This window comes from Mus caroli, chromosome 16 (assembly GCF_900094665.2).
Source record: "Mus caroli chromosome 16, CAROLI_EIJ_v1.1, whole genome shotgun sequence".
In the NCBI taxonomy this organism is placed as follows: Eukaryota; Metazoa; Chordata; class Mammalia; order Rodentia; family Muridae; genus Mus; species Mus caroli.
Genome location: NC_034585.1, coordinates 43,613,048 through 43,635,874, shown reverse-complemented (window position 1 = coordinate 43,635,874; position 22,827 = coordinate 43,613,048). Strand labels below are relative to the sequence as shown.

Here is a 22,827-nt window from a genome sequence, read left to right as displayed (position 1 = left end):
GTGCCGGGCGGTTGGCTGCGCGAGCGGCCGCCGCGGACTTTGCCTGGAAACTTTTCGCCGCGCCCCGGGCGAGGCCCGGGAAGGGCAGGGAGAGCGAACAGGGCGCCGACCGCTGGCTTCCCGCCCCCCCGAGGCCGCGCGGGTCGTCGCGCTGGGCCCCCAGGGCTGGCGGTGGAGCTCGGTGCGCGGAGCCCCGCGTGCCCCGGGAACCGTTACTTCCGAGCTGATGCGCCGAAGCGGAGAGCGCGGACTTCTGGGCTGAGGTTAGGATGCCGGGATGCTTGTTGCCGCCTCCTTCTTTCTCCGATGAAACTTGAGCTGCAAGTCCGGAAACCCTGTGGACACTAGCCCAGCGCACTGTAGCCTTCGGGTCCACGCCTCCTGGCCTCCGGGAGAAGGCACCATCTTAAAAACCCACCCTGCGCCTGCATCCCCCTTCCAGCACGATTCGTGCCCTGGTAACCTTTGGATCTTTGGGTTGCTCCCAGATGGTACCCTCACGCCGCCTTCCAATTTTTGGACGTCCTTCACGCGGCCCCTGGTTATTGTAGAAGAAAACCTTGTTCTCGGGGACGCAAGATTTACCTTTTGAATACATATTGCACCTACTGTCCCCTGGCTGTTGAAACAAGTAGCCCCGGGTTTCTCCAGTGTGCCTCTTTTATTCCAGATTTAGGAGCTAATAATCTCTTTGTAAGTTCCGTTCCCGGAATCTGAGACTAGTTTTAGAGACCTACTTTTTTTTTTTTTTTTTTTTTTTTAAGGAAGATGAAAATGAAATGATATATTTACTTTTCATGCTAGAGAAGTGGACGTGGTAATCAGTGGACAGGTAATCAGTGGACAGCATTGATTTGGTGAAATAAAGCTACCAGTCAGTCTTAGGCGATTGAATGTCTGGGTAATATCAAAATGCCGCAAGGTGTTGTTTATTTAAGGATTGCTGACGGGAAAGATGGAGGAATAAAACTTAGATTTAGATTTTTTTTCAGACAATGGTTCTCAGTGCATATGAAATCTTAAAAGCTGATGTACCAGTATTTATTAGAAGGGAGAGATGTGAACAAATTTCCTTAGTGCTCTGATGCAGAAGAAAGAAAAAATCTGCTCCTGGTAGGTGAGTCAGGGTAGTTAGTTCATAGGGAGAGGAAATTATGTTGAGGTTGAGTGCCACTTACAGACTGAGAATTTTAGTACATTTCCAGTGCTGTAAGGCAAGGTTTTGATTTACATGGAGTGCTTTGTGAGAAACGACATGCTATCATGTCCAGCATGTTCAGTTTCATATCCCCACTCTCCAGATGTTTGGTCCCGAGACAACAGCTTTTAGTCCTGTAAGTTTTAAGCCTTTACCCCCCCCCCCCTTAAGGTAATATTAAGTTCTACATTGAATTTGTATACTGTTCTTATGAGCCATTAAGGTGGCTCGTGGATGGTCCTTATTAGGATTTCAGTTCCAGGATACTTGGAAGTGTGTGTGTGTGTGTGTGTGGTACAAACATTTTACTGTGGTGACTTAGTTTGTTGTAAGTACTGAAGGAGTGTTTCTAGGTCTAGAAGGCTTTCTGTGTAGACAAAACCCAAGGGGAGACTGAAGTGATGCAAAAGTTGATAGGGAAAATAGAGTTTACATTGGTTGTGTCAGTGAGTAGTTGATTACATCTGGGCGCAAACATTAGTTTTTACATAGAAAATACATTTTAAGGAGTTCCTTGATAGTGTTCTAGGGGAGAAGGGTGACCAGTTATTTTAGAGCCCAGTCAACTAAGCAGTGTGGGGAAGAACACTGCTCTAGAGGAGGTCTGTATGGGAGTTTTCAGAGTCAGCTCTGCTTGCTGTTGTAGATATAGATAAGAGCCAACGCTACTGGGTCCCACTCACTTAAAGGGCTGCCTTTTTGAGCTTGTGTTATAACACCCTAATTTGCAAGTGCTTATGACACGTTTTTTTTAATAAGCCTCTATTTTAGGAAGCAGGAATAGGACACAGTTGGCTTGACTTAGTCAGTATAGAAACAGAATTTTCCTGTCAGTTTTTTTAATTTCCCTTGCTAACAACCTGTTGATATATGAATGATAGTAATATTAACATTCCACACAGCACTAACATGATTTGACTCATGCCTACTGTTTGAATGACTCCTTTTGAATGATTGAATGGACTCATTTGATTTTTTGACTTTAAAAAGATGACCCTATCTGATTGTTAATCAGAATGTTCTTCTTTTAATCATTTGCAGTTTTAAATTTTTCTTGATAAGTTATTTAAATTCAGCATTGTGTTAGTTGTTGTGGTTAACATCATCATGCTAATTTGACTGCTAAAAATATCCCTCATCGAGGTTAGACCTTGTAAATGCCGGAGTTTGTATGGGTTTGGGGACTGTATGATCTCATTTGAACAGCTAAACTTTTCTCCTGGGGGTTGGGGACAGGGTATCACTGTGTAGTTGACATTGGCTGGAAATGCCTGATCCACCTGTTAACCTCCTAAATTCTGGGATTATGTAAGTATGCAACCATATTTATGCTTTGAGAGCTGAAGTTTTTAAATGACAGCTTCAGTGGTGGAAAAATTGCCGGGTTTTTCAAGTCTAAGACATTTCTAGTTACAAGGTCTAAGGGACCAAGTTTCTACAACATCTGACTCAAACCTAATTTTTTTAAGTCTGAAATTCCATATTCCTTTGTGATCATAATTATCAATTGATGATTATTGTATGTGTCTCACTCTTTTTTTCTACGTTTTTCCTGGGAGGTTGAGAACATTGTTTTAGCAGGAACATGGCACTGAAGAGTTAGAAGGTGAAGTTTTGCCCCTTCTAGGGCCATTTGTCTTTGGATTCTGCGACTTGGTCAAAGCCTTTTGGTCAAGGCTTTGTCTTATGACAAATGTTTAGAAGGTGGTGGCAAATAGGCAGCTACCATATAATAGCAAATCTTTAAACACACTTTACATAGCTTTAGGTCTTTGTAAGCACTTGGGAATGCATAGTTGGCAGTGTGTTGCCCATAGACAGAAAGGAAGGTGAGTGCAGGAAAGTTTAGTGTTTCTGTAGAGATGCATGTGAGGTCCTCTGAGCTTCTAAATGAGTCTGGTCTAAAGGGGACAGGAGAACATTAGGTAAACAGACCTAGATGAAGGCAAAACTCACTTTGTTGTTGTATGTATGTGTGGCTATGTGTATATTCTCTAGGGATGGAATCCAGGGAATTGTGTGTTCTAAGCAGGTACTTTTACAACTGAAGTACATCCTGGCTCAGCTGAGTCAGATCTTGAAGTTAGACAGTTTAGTGATGTAATATCAGTCTCCCTTTGCTCACCTGCTCACTGAAATTTAGGATTTAGTCACTAAAAAGTCCATCTGATTAGGAATGAACACTACCACTTATTAAAAATTAATTATTGGCAGGTTACATAGTATCTTACTAATACGGTTCTTAGGATATTAAAGAATTAACTAAAACACTTAGAGTACATGGATGTGGTAGCTCATGCATGCTAGCTTTTATTACATTGTATATTATAAACAGTCAGTCCTGGATTAGGTGACTCTTAATCCCAAATAGAGTCTTGTAATTAATTGACATTTTGCATATTTATGACTGTATAACATAATCAGAAATATTTATTAGATATACCTTATATAAAGAGGTAGCTGTTTCAGAAAACTAGAATATAGTCAAATTAAATGTGTATCAGTGTGGAAACTACTTGAATCCTCCCTTAGCCATGTTGAATGTGTTTTTAAGATTTGGCAAGTTTCCATAGGGTCACTTAGAAAAATGAGTGATTATATTGAACATGTGGGGTGGAGAAGGGAAGGGAGACACGATTTGTACACTACTCTCTGTATCTATAACATCAGGTTAGGGTTGTTATGAGTTATTGGAGTGGCAACCAAATTTAGAAGCAAATAAAATAAAACTTGGCTTCCCTCTACAGCATCAGAAAGAAGCATAACTATTGAGTTGTATGTGTGTGTTTTTATACTGTGTATTTATTGGCACACCCTATTTATGCCAGACTTGTTTATGTCATGAGACTCTCAATTTGAAATGCTTGGGATTGGGTATGTTTCAGATTTAAGATTAAAAAAAAAATTAGAATATTTTATTTTATGTGAAAAAATGTGCTTGCTTGTTGGGAATCTCCCATGTGCCTGGTGCTCATGGAGGTCAGAAGAGGGCGTCAGATCCTCTGGAACTGGAGATGAGAATTGTTGTGAACCACCATGTGGGTGGGTGCTGGGAACTGAACTCGGATCCCCTACAGCAGCAACAAGTGCTCTTTACTGCTGAGCCATCTCTCTTGCGCTGAGTCTTGAGTGTTGGGATGCTCACCTAGGTGATGAGGACAGGTATCATCATGATAGGCCTGATCTACATGTGCTCAGGGTTCCTATACTCCTTATGCACTGAACTTGAAGGTAATCTCAATGTTTCTACTAACTTCATGCATAGTATGGTATTTTCTACGTGTGGCATGTGCAAAGGTTTTTATTTGTAAACATTTTGAATTTCAGCTTTTGGGATATTGGATGTTCAACCTACTCACATATTTACATACACATACATACATACATATATACATATGCATTAGCTTACAAATTTTGATAATGCATCTTGCATCTGTATAGTTAAATAAAACTTTATAGTATTGCTAGTCATTAAAAACTAATTGAAGAGAAGATAGCTATGATAGTCTTATTAAAAACAGAATTTTGACTGACTGCTCTTCCTAAGGTCCTGAGTTCAAATCCAGAAACCACATGGTGGCTCACAACCATCTGTAAAGAGATCCGATGCCCTCTTCTGGAGCGTCAGAAGACAGCTACAATGTATTTTTATATAATAAATAAATACATCTTTAAAAAAAAGTAGTATTTCTATACATTATCATATTAACTCTTAGTCTCCATAAAAATTGACAGTAAGAACTATATGGTTTTCAAAAGATAAGACATTTAATTAATAATTACTATTAATATGCAAATCAAAGTAAAGTAATCCTTAAGACGATAATAGAATTTTAAGTATTCTGTGTGCCAAGCATTCTGAAAACACTTCGAATATCCAAACATCATTAATTTGTCATACTTTGGTTTTTAAATACATTTTTGCTTAAAATTGCCCTTTAATTCTTAGACACAGATATTTTACTGAATTTCATTAAGCTCATGATCTTAATTTTTAAAAATTACTTATATTCTTTGCTTTTTGGACACAAAGTCTCATTATGTAGATATGTCTATCTTGGAACTCACTATGTAGACCAGGTTGGCCTCAAACTAGAGAGCTCCAGTGTGCCTCTAGCCTCCAGGTGCTGGAATTAAAAGCATTAGTCACCACACCCAGCTTATGTATTTTTTCATATGTATGCATGTATGTGTATGCATGTCCACATATGTGTGGGTGCACATATTTATGTAGGTTCATGTATATGGGTGTATACATGGAGGTAGAGATTGTCAGTCTCTGTCTATTCTCTACATTATTCCTTGAGGCAAGATCTCTCAATTGAGCCCAGAGCTGGAAGACAGGGCTGGTCTGGCTAGCCTGGAGTTGCCTGTTCCTTCCAGGGTTGCAATTACAACCTCCCAGCGTTTATGTGCATTCTGGGAATTTGAACCCCAGTACTCTTTTTTCCTTGCATGAAAAGCACCTTAACAACTGAGCCTTCTCTCTTCCCTGTATGATTTTTATTATTTTTTGGTAGAGTCTGACAGTTCATTCATTTAGGTTTGTTGGAAACATTTTTAAGGGTGGACTTGAAGCTTTTTTCCTAAATGGCTCTCTTATAGGCCATCAACTTAAAATTTCAGTGAGGATTGCCTCACATTTGTCTTGATACGTCTCTATTGCATATTTTATGGTTACCTTAGGATAACTTACGCTTATGGATTTCACGTATGTACTTTAAACTAGTGTATGGTTATTGATTGCTTACCATTCATTGTACTAATCGTAGTAGGTAGTGGAAGAGTTGTGTATTGTGAGTTGGAGAGCATGGAGTTTCAAGGTGTCTTGAGAGACACTTTTAGAATCTTCCCCCAGATGATTCTCCTTGTTGCAACCTTTTTATTTACAGCCTGTCGAGGTGAGCAGATTTTGAAAGAGACACACTGCACCATCTTCTTCACCCTTCTGTATTTGCATGTACTTCTCAATGGGGTGGGGGTGGGCCACTCGAGTTTCCTGACTTCAAGAGTTTAGCAACAAAATCAAGTTTAGTCTTAAGTGCACATGTGTACAATATGGTGTAATAGGACCTACACAATCGTGTTTTCCTCTTTTTTTTTTAAAAGATTTTATTTATTTATTTATTTATTCATTCATTATATGTAAGTACACTGTTGCTGTCTTCAGACACTCCAGAAGAGGGAGTCAGATTTCGTTACAGATGGTTGTGAGCCACCATGTGGTTGCTGGGATTTGAACTCTGGACCTTCGGAAGAGCAGTCGGGCGCTCTTACCCACTGAGCCATCTCACCAGCCCCCAATCGTGTTTTCCTAACATTGCATTTAAAGGTTTAAAAAGTAAACATGACATGAGATAACCAAATACCATTTCAGCATATAGTTGATATTCAAATTGTAGATTATTTATTTTTATGTTAGAGTTTTTGAAGTCCTGGCATTTTATACCTACAGATAGGTTCAGTTTGGATAAGCCACACTGAATGCTCTTAATAGTGAGATGTACTGTAGCTGATGGCTACCACTTCAGACATTGAAGCTGTAAACTATGAATTGTCTCTGAAGTACGTTATCCTCTATGGGCCTATAATCACATTGTTTTACCAACTTACAACCTAAAGTACTTGCTGTAAGAATGGCTTTCCTCATTAAGGTGTCCCTCACAGCTGCATACGTACTGTGAGAATGTAAATCCATTTTCCTGTGGTTTTATGTTCAGAATAGTGTTGGTAGGTCTTTTTCATGGAACATTCGTCTTAGGAAGAAAATACCATGATTAATGTATTTGAGAATTGGAAAAGGTATATACTAAATAATTAATACCTCTCACAAAAAAGTTCACAGTGTGCATTAGATTATTAGTGGTCTAAAAGCTTGCTTCATGAAGCAATCTATTTTAACTTCTTTTTATTAAATGCTTATTATATTGTAAAAACTATACTATACAAAATATGTTAAGGGAGCTATGAACTGTTGAGATGTATTTTAAATTTGAGGTGCAAACTAGGGAAGATTGATAGGCTGGGCTTTGTTACCTGCAGTGCTTTCCCACTGTGGCTTGTTTTGCTTTGTTTTATCTGTTGGCTTCTCATTGCTATACCCATTTTGCATTTGAAGAGGTTCAATAAAATAGCCCTTTTGGAGGAATGTAAATTTTCTTCAGTGGTATTGTAAAATCAGCTATGCGTTGTTATTTAAGTAGTGTGGATGTAGTTTAAACAGCTTCCAGTGGGGGTATTTCTTTATGATGTGCATGAAGTGGGTAGACTTGGGATTGGTAGCATGTTATCTTATAATGCAAATATTCCAGAGCTGCTGTTGGGGAAGACATGAAAGTACCAAGTAGAAAACCTAAAAGTAGGTTGTGCATAGAGCCAGCCCTTCAAGTCAGTAACTTAGAATGGTACAATTAAGAATGACCTGCACTCTTCAGAGAACAAAAGTATAATGAATTCGGCACTGCAAAACTCGACAGGACTAGCTCTAAACAAGTGATTCTGTGAATTGGGCAGGATAGAAATGATTGTCTTTACAAAATATTTTAGGCCTTTGTTTTTGAAGACTTAGAATAAAATTTCTTAAGTATAGCTACACTGAGTTAGGTTAAAATTAATTTCATAATGGTTACAATTCATTTCATAATGGTCTTGTCATTGTGGATCCAATTTGATTTAAATTAGAGATAATTGTTTATGGCTCTAAGTTCAACTTAATGCTAAGGCAGGCGGTAAAATGATTTTAACCGGTTTAGAAATTGGTTACGTCCTTTACTTAGAAAAAATGTTTTTTTTTCAATGCCTTTTACTTAATTGTTTTTGAAGCGATTACAACTCACAGTGGGGTGGGATAATGCACACAAAGAGCACTGGGACCTTGTGCAGGGCTACAACTTCAGCAGCATTCTCTCACTAACTGGGAAGTGTGCTTATGTTCATAGCTGACATAGCTACTCTGAATTCTTGCAATTCTTGTAAAACTTGAAAAAGACAAATAACTAGCATAAGCCTCTAGAAACATGTCAGTAACACATTCGTATTGAATATCAATTTTGATATTAGTTTCTTATTCACAAGCAACATTTAAACAGAATGAAATTTAACATAAAATACCAGTGAATAGTTGCCGTTTTCTTTTGTTTATTGTATATTAGTGTAATGTCAAAAGGTTCTCTTTTTTTTATAAGTTGATATAGATCCTATACCTGACTGGTTTTGAAATGAAAAAAGACAGTATTTAAAGTCTAGGGTTGGCAATAGTAATGAACAGGTATGTTTTAAAAAAATATGGCTGCCTGGTTAAAGTATGACATTTTATTTCTGTATCTAAGAAGATAGTTTAAAAGTAAAAATTATTTTCATAGTTTCAGTGAGAAAACCTTTTCAGTTCAAGACTGAAAGTAATTAGTAGTAATTATGGTACCTATTTTGAAGCCATGCATTGTTTAGTAAACTATTTATTTATATATAAACACACTTAAATACATGGATAATGTGTGTGTGTGTGTGTGTGTGTGTGTGTGTGTGTGTGTGTGTATTCTGCAGATTTTTATAACATTCCACAGGCCTCTTGTCCTGGAAAGCTTTAATGTTGATGGTGTAGTTTAAGATCAGGGTTTTCTCTGAGGATACTTGTGTTGCTTTGCTGCCCTCTACAGTCGTCTGGAGTAATGCCTCTGTATTAATTGCTGCTTTTCCTATCAGATGGGTAGAGTACTTGTTGATTTGTGAAGCTTAAGTTTAAAGAGTGGGTGGAATAATATTTATAGTTTAAATATAATAAGGTTTAGATAGTTATAACACTTGATCTTGTTACATAGAAGTTAAAGGACTTAGCAATTGGATTGGAGGGAGATGCTGCTCATTGACTTAATCAGGCCATGATACCAGAGAGTGTGCCATGGACTTTCAGGAATGATGACCAAGGAAGCCCAGAGGAGACAAGTAGAGTTGAGCTGAGTAAAATTGTTATTTCAAATAGGAATGAGACTTCCCCACGTTTGATTAAACAAAGAACACCCCTTTGGAATACTGGGCCTTAAGACATGTGCAGTTTATTTCTTTTTACAGTGCCCAGGACCAAACTTTAGGCCTTGAACATGCTCTCCCATTGAGCTATATGGCCTTTGCCTAAGAAATACGAAGTTCAGTGTCAGGAGATCATCAGTGAAGAGGGGTGTGTGTGTGTGTGTGTGTGTGTGTGAGTGAGTGAGAGAGAGAGAGAGAGAGAGACAGAGAGAGAGAGAGAGAGAGAGAGAGAGAGAGAGAGAGAGAGAGAAAGAGAGAGAGAGAGACAGGAAGGGGGGAGAGGGGAGAGAGAGAGAGGAGTGAGAGAGAGAAAATTTAATTTCTACTTTTAAATGATACTTCATTCACAAAATTGCTGTGGAAATTAAGTTCTACTCTACATCCACAGCAGAGCACGTGTGCAGTGTTGTGGCATAGGACTTGGTGGTGCAGGTCAGTAGTCTCAGCTACTTACAGGGCTGAGACAGGAGGATTTCAGTTGAAAGTTCAGGAATATGAGCCTAGCAGCATAGTGAGACGTTGTCTTAAAGTAAAGAGTAACAAGAGATTTGAGCATATAGCTCAGTGGCAGAGCCCAGGTTTATCTTGCATGAGACCTTGTCTTCTGTCTCTGGAATCATAAAAGTAAATGAAAGTTGTTTGAAGGATTATAGGAAGAATATCTTTTGCTATTGATGGAGAAGGACTTGAGGAGGAATCTAACATTTTTGGCTGAATTTGGATGAAACATTTACATTTACCATTATGAGGGAATCTAATGAGGTAGAAGATAGTATGTTGAAAAGACTACTGGGGTAAGGATTCTAGAAGGAATGAGTTTTTCTGTGGTATTCAAATAGGAACTTGATGGAGGCAAGTAGTTATTTTTCTTAGCTAAGATTACACTGGTTAACAGGAGCTATGGTGGTTTGAATGAGAAATGTGTGCTATAGGCTTATGTATTTAAACACATGGTCTTCAGTAGATGATTTTTGGGGAACTTAGGCAGTGTTGGGAGTTGGGGGCCTCACTGGAGGAAGCACATGAATGAGTTCCTGCTCCCTCTGCACTTTGTGTTGATGGGAAGTGCCATGCTCAGCTCCTACTCTTGCTTCCATGCAGTTCCTTCTCTGCCATTATGGACTTTCCTCTGGAGCCAACACCCAGACAAACCAATTTCTTAAGTTGTTTTGTAACAGCAAAAGAAAAGTGATTAATAAGAGAAAATGGAGCATTGATGTGAAGAACTTGGGTACATTTTTTTTTTTTTTTTAAGGAACATGAAGAGCTTTGGAAGTTTGGACTAGAAAGCTGTTGAATGTTGTAAACAGAGCTCAACAAGGCATTGTTATAGGAGGAAATGTCTACAAGGGAGACCTGGCTTGTCAAGTTTCAGAGGTAGAACAAAGAAGAAGTAGCAGTTGGACTACAGGCCATTGTTGTGATATTTTGTCAAATAATCTGATTGCATTATGCCCTTGTCTGGAGAACTTGCCTGAAGCTAAATTAAATAAGTAATTTCTTGGGCTGGAGAGATGGCTCAGCAGTTAAGAGCACCGACTGCTCTTCTGAAAGTCCTGAGTTCAAATCCCAGCAACCACATGGTGGCTCACAACCATCCGTAATGAGATCTGACACCATTTACTGGTGTGGCTGAAGACAGCTGCAGCATACTTAATATAATAAATAAATCTTTAAAAAAAAAAAGATGTCCTTCAGGCATGAGTGTAGGGAAAAAAATAAGTAATTTCTTTAGTAGAGAAGATTTGATGGTAGTTGATGTTTGTTTGATATTGAGTCTGTTGGCATGATTATTAATGAATTCTTGGGGGGGGGAGTTTACATTTGAAAAGCAAGAGGACAGAAACAAAGAAGAAAAGATGGCTGGGAAAAACTTTGGTAAATGTGGTGCATGTGGGGCAGGGCCCATCTCAACCTTGGCAGGGCTTTCCATTACCCTGGATTGGATCGCGAACACTAACACCACAGGAAAGAAGCACATTAAAGGAGCTGAGGAGTGCAGACTTGTCCACAGGCCATCGACCTCAGAATTCAGTGTTCTCTCCTCGGGATCATGACGTGCCATTTCTCTTATTTAGAAGTGCAGTGTGCCAGGCCATACCTGTATTTTCTACAAGCACTGGAGATATAGTTTAGCTACTACAATGCTTGCTTAGCATACATGGGCCCTGGGTCTGATTCCCAGCATCACACAAATCACGTATTGCGACTCACACCTGGAATCTGTGAGGAGGGTAGGGTTAGGAGGAGCAGACGCTCAGAGTCATTCTTAGAAGCAGGTCTAGAATACATGAGACCCGGCTTGTGTCATAGAGGAAGGAAGGGGAAAAGAGTAGATTACTAGTCAGGAAGAAAAACATTGAAGCATCAAGGACTCTGCCTTATTAAATTGTGTGCGTGCATGTGTATGCCCAAGGAGTGCAGTAAGAGGGCATCAGATTCCCGGGAGTTGGAGTTAAGCTGCTGCAAATGTGAGTGCTAGGAGCCAAATTAATGACCTTTCTAAGAGCACTGAGAGCTCTTAACCATAGAGCCATCTCTCTAAGTCCCAGGACTCAATAATTTTAGTACAAAGAGAAGGGGGAAAATGTCAAGTCCCAATGTATTATCCAGTGAGGGTCTAGTGGAGATACAGGCTAGGGCCTCCTCTTGGGAAAGATAAAATGGAGAGTGAAGAGTGAATCAGCTCATTAGGAACTGAATGTATGCGTCTCTCCTTCATTTAGGTGTTGACCTCTAATCCCCACTGTGGTAGTGTTAGTGAGTCGCTCAGGTGACTGAGTTTGAATAGGTCGGAAGGATAGTACAGCAAGAAAATAATAATCCACAAGGCAGGAAGACCTGTTGGCAGGAACTGGACCATGCTAGCACACTTATATCAGACTTTTGGCTCTTCAGTGTTTAAGGCGATACCTTGTTTAAATCACCAGCCTGGTATTGTCCCAAGCTCTAAGACATTAAGATTCAAGAGTTCTCAGCTAAGGAGTGCCCAGAACTTGACTCCAGCTAAAGTAAATGATTGGAGGACAGTGAGTGGTGCAGATATGGAACTGAAGGAAGCTACTTGGGAGTCCAGAAGTATAGATCAAATCCCATTGAAGAGGCTGCCCAGGACTTTACTCTTCAAAGCACTGGATAGTTTAGCTTTGCCTCTGACACTGACTTTGATGAAATTGGATACTAGATTTTGTGGCATAGGCCTGTAAAACCAGCTACTTGGGAGGCTAAGGCAGGAAGATCATGCATTTTGAGGGCTTTTAGGGCAGACTTAGGCTTATTGTAGCTCAGGAAAATACATTACCTGAAGTTGTCCATGTATAGACAATGAAAGGGAAGCCTGTTCTTGTCCACTTGAATTTTATGACCTCTAGATCTGGAGGGAAGGCATGGGAGATGCACATGGGAAATAGGATATAGCAAGGTTCAGAAACAGAAAACATAAGAGAGGCTGATCTTTAAGGAGTCTTCGTAGTAGAAGAACCTTCTAAGGTGAGGGAAATAAAATCATAGGGAGAGAGGAAAGTTATAGACAGGGAAGGATTTGATATTTCATGATTTTAGTGATATATTTTGAAATAAATCAGTGTGAATGATAGCTGGAAGAAATGAAGTAAAACATATGAAGAATTGTGATCAGCTTTGAAGGCACAAGCTGACAGAAGCTGAACTTGTGAAGTGTGAATGATGGGGTGGTAGTAATAATTCTATGTTGGTGGCTACAGATAATTAAGTACTGAGTCTCCCAGAGATTATTTTAGGTACCTTGAAAAAAATAAAAGCTACCTTATAAGGAATAAAAGAAATTTATGAATTATTTGTTACTAAGTTTATTAAAAAGTAGGATATAGTGCCCAATACTGCATACCTTTTGAGTACCCTGTAATGGAATGTCTGACAGTTTAGAATGAGAGAAATAATACGGGGAAAGTAATATGTAACACTTTGGGTAGAGAGAAATTATGTAAGGAAAGTAATGTGAATTAACATAAAACATATTTTCTGAGTTAGAATAGTAATGGTGAAAATGGAGGTGAAAGGTTTAAAATAAGAGATTACTAGAAGAAAATAAGTCATGATGATCCCAGCTATTAAAAGTTCAGGGAAATGAGTACATTTGGGGTTTTGTATTGAATCCATTAAGAGAATAGTATAGCACTTGCTGAATGGGAGGCTGAGGTAAGATCAGAAATTATATAGGATATATTAGAGTCCTCTGTGGGCCATATAAGTACCGCGTACTTACTCAGTTGCCATAGACACGTGTCTTGTCTTGAAGACTAGTTCCTGTGGCTGTTGTCAGTCTTTGTTGTTTGTAGCTATGTCAGTAGAGTAACTGCCTCGACCATGTTATTCTTTCTGTACAAATGTCATGGGAGTTTTGGACAACAATCCTATTGTACCACATCTTACATGTTAAATACATGTGTACATAATCCTGTTTTCAAATAAAGTTATATTTTATAGGCATCAGGGCTTTGGTCTTCAACATATCTTTTTCTGTAACATAATTGAATTTCTGACAAAAGTGTGATAGTATGAGTTACTGTTTTGGGCTTGGCTCAAGTGAAAGTGCCAATTAAATAGAGCATTTGGAAGATGCTAAGTGTGAGCTGGCATGGACAGAAGTTCAGACAGGTGAATGCAGTATTAAAACTTACATATGTAAGTGTGCTGTTGAATCACTGTAGAATTAATATAAGAAGCCACAACTCAGGCCAAGAAATAAATCCTTAGCAGCATGCTAGAGGTCCTTCTAACTTTCCTTTTTAATTGTAAGTCTCCAGAAATAACCACAGTTTTGTCTGTTAACACAACATTTTTTATCTTTTCTGATACTAGTATATGTATTGCAGATCTATTGTGTGCTCTCCACTTACTGGAGTGGTTCTGAGTGGAAGCACTTTACTGTTTGCTCAGGTCATCAGAGCCAGTGTTTTCCCGGCACACTATCATACGTGTGGAATTTACTTCTGTGATGATATTCACCAGGTCCCATGCTCACTTTCTCTTGGCTGCTCACTGTCACTGTTGCCCAGTTGTAACATGATCAGTCTAACTTGCCCTGGACTTTAGTTACATTTCAAATGTTATCCCCTTTCCTAGTTTCCCCTCCGGAAATCCCCTCTCCCCTCCCCTCTTCCCCCTGCTCCCCAGCCCACCCACTCTCATTCCTGGCCCAGGAATTCCCCTATACTGGGGCATAGGGCCTTCACAGGACCAAGGGCCTCTCCTCCCATTGATGACCGACTAGGCCATCCTCTGCTACATATGCAGCTGGAGCCATGAGTCCCACCATGCGTTTTCTTTGATTGGTGGTTTAGTCCCAGGGAGCTCTTGGGGTACTGATTAGTTCATATTGTTGTTCCTCCTATGGGACTGCAAACCCCTTCAGCTCCTTGGGTACTTTCTCTGGGTACTTTCTCTAGCTCCTTCATTGTGGACCCTGTGCTCCGTCCAATAGATGGCTGTGAGCATCCACTTCTGTATTTGCCAGGCATTGGCAGAGCCTCTCAGGAGACAGCTATATCAGGCTCCCATCAGCAAGCACTTTTTGGCCTCCACAATAGTGTCTGGGTTTGGTGACTGTATATGGGATGGATCCCCAGGTGGGGCAGTCTCTGGATGGTTGTTCCTTCAGTCTCTGCTCCACACTTTGTCTCTGTAACTCCTTCCATGGGCATTTTGTTCCCCCTTCTAAAGAGGATATGGTTATTTTTTACTATTTTATTAGACAAGTAAACAATTGTGATTTTTTTTTATCACTACACACATGCACACGCACACACACACACACACACACACACACACACATATGAACTTATTAAACTTAGTAAGTTTTACCTTTATGGATATTTTACCCATAAGCATAGTTAAAAAATAATTTTGTGAATTTATGTAGAGCAAAAATTCAGGTTAAACATGTTTAAGATTTTCCTATAACTTTTTCACATTGTGTCTTTTTGTTACTTTTTTGCCTTTATACACCATGTTTTTATTTCAGTGCTTTAAAGAGTTCCTTGATGTTTTAATTTTTTGAGTATTTTCTAGTTTTGATACATTTCCCCATTCCTTTTTTCTTTCCCACCCTGTACCTTTCTCTTCAAATTCATGGCTTATAATTTCTAAATTTATATTATATACCCTAAATGAATATAACCTGTTTGCCCTGTATGATGTTACTAGCATGTATGTTTTCAGACCCAGGGAAGAGCATACCAATTAATGCTTGCCTTCCCTTTTTGTTTTTTTTTTTAAACTAATTTGTGTTGCATCCCAATATCAACCCACTCTCTCCTCCCAGGTACTCCTCACAGATCTCCCTCTCGCACCCCTAGTATTATTCCCTTTTGGCTCATCAAGTCAAGGAGGGCTAGGTTTATCCTCTCCCACTGAGGCCAGACAAGGTGGCCCAATTAAGGTAACTCGATCCATAGATAGGCAACAGATTCAGGGACAGCCCTCTCTCCAGTTGTTGGGCAAACCACAGAAAGACTAAGTCACACTTAATGCTATGTATCTGCAGAGGGCCTGGGTCCAGCCCATGTTTGCTCTTTGGTTGGTGGTTCAGTCTCTGAGAGTCCCCAAGGGCCCAGGTTAGTTGACTCTGTTGGTCTTCATGTGGAGTCCTTGTCCCTTTGGTTCCCTCAGTCCTTCCCCCAACTCTTCCACAAGACTCCCTGAGCTCCATTTAATGCTTGGCTGTGGTCTGTGAATTTGTTTTCATTGGCTGCTGGGTAGAGCCTCTCAGAGGACAGTTATGCTAGGTTCTTGTCTGCAAGCATAACAGATTATTATTAATAGTGTCAGGGATTGGTTCTTGCCCATGGGATGGATCTCAGTTTTGGGAATTGGTTGGCTATTCCCCCCATCTCTGCTCTGTCTTTGTCCCTGCACATCTTGTAGGCAGGACACATTTTGGGTCAAAGGTTTTTGTGGGTGGGTTGCATGTCCTTACCCCTCCACTGGGAGACCTGCCTGACTACAGGAAGTGCCACATCAGGATCCATATGTCCCACTGCTAGGAGTCTCAGCTAGGGTCCCTGCCATAGACACCCTGGAGCTCTCCTCCCCTCTGCCCATGACCAAATGCTTGCTTTCTTGAAAGGTAGGTTAGGGTTTTCAGGAATTCTTTACAGCTCAGCATACTCTCGTTCTTTTTTATTTTTTACTTTTTTATTTTTTGGTGTTTCGAGACAGGGTTTCTCTGTAAAGCCCTGGCTGTCCTGGAACTCACTTTGTAGACCAGGCTGGCCTTGAACTCAGAAATCTGCCTGCCTCTCTCTGCCTCCGGAGTGCTGGGATCAAAGGCGTGCGCCACCACTCCTGGCTGCATACTCTCATTCTTAAGGCTGCAAGTTATTACAGCAAGACAGTACAAGCACTATTCTTAGCAAGGGGTCATAAGGCAGTCTGGGGAAAACCAGGCACACGCTTCCAGAGTACTCTCCCAGAGCCCCTCAGGATGCCCTTAATTGTCCCAGGAAAAGCTGTGATGGCAAACGTGAAATGTCACTAACCATTGAAGCTTGTTTGAGACTCAGTGCATAGGAGTGTATCCTGGCATGCTTCCTTGCTTAATAGATGCCCACATTCCAGGCTCAGAAGGAGAGCAGGTTGGTACACTAGAGAATCCACCTAGTTTATCTGAACCTCAAATGTACTAATTCTCCTTGGTGGTTAGTTAGTACTACTAATTCTTGTGTTTGACTGTTTTAAATTGTGTTGAGGCTTTGTTAGGTGGTGACATTGACATCTTTTAAGTGGTAAGTTAAACTTACATACCCAGTGTGTTGCTAGGGATAATTTTGAGAATTTGTGAATACAATGTAGTTTGGCTTAAAGTTATGTTTTTGTATTTCTACCCTCTTACTTACACTTTAAACATTTTACATTTATTTATGGAGGGGGGCAGGTGTGTGTGGCGTGTGCATGTGTGTGCCCTTCTATAGCAGGCATGTGTGGAAGTTAGAGGACTGTGAAATTGCTTCTCTTCTCCACCATGTGACCTGAAGTCCAGCTCATCCCATAGGCTTGGTGGGAAGTACCTTTACCTACTATGGCTCTTCTTGCTGATCCCCGTGCATAGTTTTATATTTCAGTTTTGTATCTGAAAAGTATACCACTGAACTGTGAGCTCTGTGTACATCTGTGGAGATTCTGTCCTTAACACTTAGTGAGGGGTCTAGATTATTCATTCATGTTAACTTGTATATAAAATTTTGCATTTAATCAACAAAAAAACTTGATATAAACTTAAGAATAGATTAATGTCTTGAAAGCACTAGTTCTTTTGGTCTGGCGCTTATGAGATGGTTAATGCCTATGTATGCATTCCTGCTTCTTTTTATCCACCACATACTTAAGATCAGAAGTACAGGACCAAAAGGAAGAAGTCAGAAGTGGATTCCACACAAATTCATTTGGTTGCAAATTGCTTAGTTGTTATAATATATTAAAATATTGTGTAATACAAATTTTGTTATGGGTAAAAAAGTTTTTAACTAATTTTATTATTTAAAACTATAACAGTACTATGACAAACTATGCTGACAAGCAGCTTAAGGAAGAGGGCAGGCTTGCTTTGGATCTAAGTCCTGGGTACAGACCATCCTAGGGAAGTCATGGCAGCAGGGCCTCAGGGAAGCTTGTCACATTGCAGTCAGAAAGCAGAGATGATGCTGTTCTCAGCTACTTTCTCCTTGTACAGATGGAGCCATAGCCCACCCAATTGAATGGAACCACTGACATTAGGGTGAGTCTTCCCACTTCAACTAACGGAATCTAGATGATTCCCCACAGACATGCCTATAAACCTGTTTCCAGGGTGAGTCCACAGCCTGTCAGATTGATGGTACTAACCATCTCAGGCATGGGAAGGGAAGAGTCTTGGTAATTGCTATAAAAACCCTTAGGCCGTTTGCCTCGGGTAGATGTAATGCTGACTGGTGAACCATAACCTTTCTCTGCCTTGCTGTTTGGAAGTCATGAAAGTTTGGAAAGACTGGGTAAATAACACAGTTTCTCTTTCTGCAAAACTTTCAAAGCTTTCTCAGATATAGTGTGTACCACATGACAAGGGCAGGAAAAATGTCCTTTCAACTCTAGAAAGCTGCTTTCTGTGCTTTTGTTATAAAGTATCCCTATGGAAAGAACCCCGACTCTATTGTAGAGTAGGGTAGATCAGATGCCCTGAAAAATTCCTTCCTGATATTTGCAGTTTGCTTTTTTTTTTTTTTAGAAACTGAAATATATTTAGCATATCATAAACTTTTGTAAATTTTGTGACAAATCAAGTACTTAGGTAGTAGGAAAATACATAAATGTTGTCAGGTAAATGAGGAGCATTTCTGTCATTCAAAAGCATAAGGTGAAATCATTTCAGTAGTTTAAATACTTTCTGTAATTGCTTTTTCAATTTTCAGGTTAGCGTTAATGAAGTGGAAGCCTTAAGTGTTAGTTCATGACTAAACATATTTATACTCCGAAAGGTTTATAATTTAGGAATGAAAGAGTTAACGTCTAGGTTTTATACTTTTATTTTGCTAATTTCATTATTTCATAAGTAAGTGTTATTGCCGTTTATTCTTTTTTAGAAAAAGGTTTATTTATTTTATGTATACGAGTACACTGCAGCTTTCTTCAGACACACCAGAAGAGGGCATGGGATCCTATCAAAGCCATAGTAGTCTCTACAAGATTCCTGTCTTTGTGTTAACCACTGAGTTTAACTAGGGCCACATGTGTGATTATGGGCATGGGATTATCCAGGTAGGTACACAGCTGAAGACAGTGACTCCTCTTCTTCCAGAGTCTCTTAGTAACCAGTATTGCAGCACTTAGAGGAATAAGGCCTGCTCATGCTTGACTGTTTGTTCACTGGCCAGTTGTTGGGGAGGAGCAGAGGGGGTAGCCTTTTGTTGCTATTGAATTCATGATTACAGTGGCAGGACATGCCATGAAGATGATATTTTTGAGGCCGGTTCACTCCCTTTGACTCTTACATTTTTTTCTAGCCTCTCTTCAACAGTGTTAAAGTAAACATTCAAGAGAATGGAGCATGTTTTCTGTTTGGGGCTGAGTGCTCAGCTGCCACTTACTTTCAACACTACAGGCACCCGTGAGTTTCTACACTTACTGCTGTTCTCTGGAAAGAGAGGCTCTCTGATTAAAGCTGGTAGTAGCAATTGATATGTGTATAAATATAAGACAGTTTAATGATATGCCAGTTTAGGTAAAAATATAGCAGAAAGCCCCCCCCCCCCCCCCCCCCGCACGCATCAAGGACCTGTGATTTTCCAGACATGAGTTTTTGTCCAGTTTATTGTGCTGTGTATTGATTTCCTTTTGTGGAGCAGTTGTTAAATCCACTCAGAGATACAGGATATTCCCAGCCATGTCTCTGCTGCAAAAGAAGGCTCATCTCATCTGGATAGCTGGTATTACATTTGTAGGATTCATAGCCACATATGACCATTGGTGCCTCTTGTCTACCACCAGCAACAAGAGGTGTTGGGGAAGGGGAAAACAGGTCAGAATATACTCTTATGAAGAAAAATTATTTTCAGTAAAAATTGGACCATTTACGTTAGCACCTCAAAAATGAAATGTTCATATAAGAATCTAATAAAGCTTTCATGTACAAAGCTACATGCAGAAAACTATTAAAGTCCAGATAAAAGCAAAGAACTAAATAAATGAAGTGATTTCTTACATTTGTGGATAGGAAGACATGCTATTGTTAAGATGTTCATTCTTCACAAATTGACATATATATGCAATGCAACTCCAGTGAAAACTTCGTTTTGATAGATATCGACAAGTGAATAGTTTTGTTTTGTAGATTGCCATTTTCGAGTTGAAGAAGTTCCTGCTTATTAATAACTGAGAGGGATGTTCCTTTTTTATTGTGAAGTAATATTTTACTGTGTAATGTAATACAGGTTCTTCACTCGTTAATGAACAGTGGAACTATTTTCAGTTTGGGTCTGTTTGCATTAAAACTGTACATTTAGTCAGTGGCTTGTCTAAGAATGTCTTACGGAGCAGGAATTTATTAATGATGTTCACTGAATAATCTTATGGTGACATAGCCAAGAGATTATTACCTAGGCAAGGTCACTTTTGTGGTGCCATTTGAATTTTACACACATCTTGTTCATTCCTCCTAAAATCCCAATAAGACTTTGACTACATTAAGTGTACAAATCAATTCAGAGGGCTAAAGTGCCCTCTTCTCCAGTCCCTAATTTGTAGATAGAACCCATTGCTACCTTTAGACTTTACCTTCCTCTTAGCATTTGAGTTTGGTTTCAGCTGTGCAGAGCTTTCACCCTTTTGCTCAGGTTTATCCCTATTTCTTCTTTTGGTCCCAGCATTAGTATTTAAATACCAGTAATATTTAAAATGTTCATTTTCTGACTGCATTGTTAGTATGTAGAAATTCAGTCAACTATGTATATTGCTCCTTATGAAATAGGCATCTCAAACATAAGAAGTTTAAAACTGTGTTTTGGAACTCTTGTCTTCTTGCTCTTCAAAGAATTACAGTTCTAGTTCTCTTTGATAGATGGACCTCCTGTCAGTCGACATGTGCTGACCGCAAGTCATGGAGTAACTTTGCCTTCTCTGCTGCTTCTACACTCTTGCTCATCCTTGCTAGAAATCCCCACCCCATGGTTTCCCATCTCACTCAAGACAAAAGCCCGCAAATTTGGTCCCTGCTCCCTTGTGGCTTCTCTCATCTCCTGTCTCCTTATACTCACTGTACCCCAATGAGCCAGAACTGTTCTTTGAAAGTTCTTGCTACAGTCTCATTGTAAGGAGGCCTCCTTTTCCCACTCTTGTATCTGTCACACCGGCCTACAGTGACTCTCCTTGCCATGCTTCCTTCTCCGCCATGTGTGTGCAGAACGTTATTGCCTTAATTATGTCTGCATCAGAATACACCCATTAAAGGCTGGCATCTCTCTGCTCTAGCTGAGTTACTACCACCTAGAAATGTGTCAGGCATAAAATACACGTTTAATACATATTGATGGCTGAAAGAATGCTCAGTTCTGTCAATTTCTATGTGACACACTTTCCCCTAAGCATATAGAATATGACCTCAGAGTCCGTCTTTTCTAGTGATGACATGAGAAAAAGATCCATATTTGAAGAATATTCAAATTTGTAGTATATAAATAGTGATTTACTTCATGTTACTGTTCTACTATTTCTGTTAAGTAATTGGGGGTCTTAAAAACCTTTTTTTTCCCTTAGGTTTTTTAATTTGATATGACATATTTATCATTTTAAAGGAATTTGGAGTATTCAAAATGTGTTTCTTGAAGTCTGGAGTTGATAAGGCATACACAAATTTCAGAAAAGCTCTTAAAATTATTCTAAATTCTCGGAAGTCTTAGTAGACTTTTTTTTTAATGAAATTTAGAGTTATTTAATTTGGACATAGACTAAAATAAACATTTACAGACTATTTATAAATATTTACTTTATAAATACTGACATTTAAAAGAAATTGGGACCTGTAATGTGTAAATTAGTTGTAGGTGAGAAGTAAAAAAAAAAAAAAACGCGAGATATGATACAAGATAGTATTTAAGTAGATATAATCATGTTTGTGAAAAATTCCTTTACTTGTTGAGGCAAAGGGTGAAGAACAAGAGAAGAAAACCACTGTCTCTGTGTGCTTCCCCCTGGCACTGCAGTGTAATCCTCACTACATGCTTTTGAAGAACTAATCCATGCTAGTCATGGAATGTGGAACTCCATTCTCTCTTCAGCTGTAGGTTTCCTCCTTGTCTTTTGGGGACACCAAGTCCTGACTGCATGACTGGAAGGTGTTAGGGTTTTGTGTTAGGGTTTTGTGGTTGTAGTGCTTTCATTGACGAGCAGGTTCTCTCCTGTCAGGTTCAAGTTAGTTAAGTAGGTAATGGTACAAAGCTTAGCAGAAACAGCATGTTTTAGCATTGTTTTCCGGCAGAAGCACCTAGGATAAAGCTAGTGTTCCTCATACGAAGAAAAATTGATTGTTCACTGTCCCTTAGACTCTTCAGATTCGAAACTTAATTTTTTTTAATTAGGTATTTTCTTCATTTACATTTTCAATGCTATCCCAAAACTCCCCAATATCCTCCTCCCCTACTTCACTCCCCCCCTCCTCCCCACTCCCACTTCTTGGCCCTGGCATTCCCCTGTACTGAGGCATATAAAGTTTGCAAAACCAATGGGCCTCTCTTTCCACTGATAGCCGACTAGGCCATCTTCTGATACATATGCAGCTAGAGACACGAGTTCTGGGGGGTACTGGTTAGTTCATATTATTGTTCCACCTATAGGGTTGCAGACCCTTTCAGCTCTTGGGTACTTTGTCTAGCTCCTCCATTGGGGGCCCTGTTATCCATCCAATAGCTGACTGTGAGCATCCACTTCTGTGATTGCATAGCCTCAAAAGAGACAGCTATATCAGGGTCCTTTCAGCAAAATCTTGCTAGTGTATGCAATGGTGTCAGCATTTGGAGGCTGATTATGGGATGGATCCCTGGACTTTATCTCAGTAACTCCTTTCATGGGTGTTTTGTTCTCAATTCTAAGAAGGGGCAAAG

The 22,827-nt window shown here is 39.6% G+C and overlaps 1 protein-coding gene across 4 annotated transcripts in view; it reads left to right on the top strand.

Moving 5' to 3' along the window:
- The window catches only part of Nectin3 (nectin cell adhesion molecule 3), a 104,573-nt gene that overhangs the window by 441 nt on the left and 81,305 nt on the right, over positions 1-22,827 (top strand). The window lies entirely within an intron of this gene.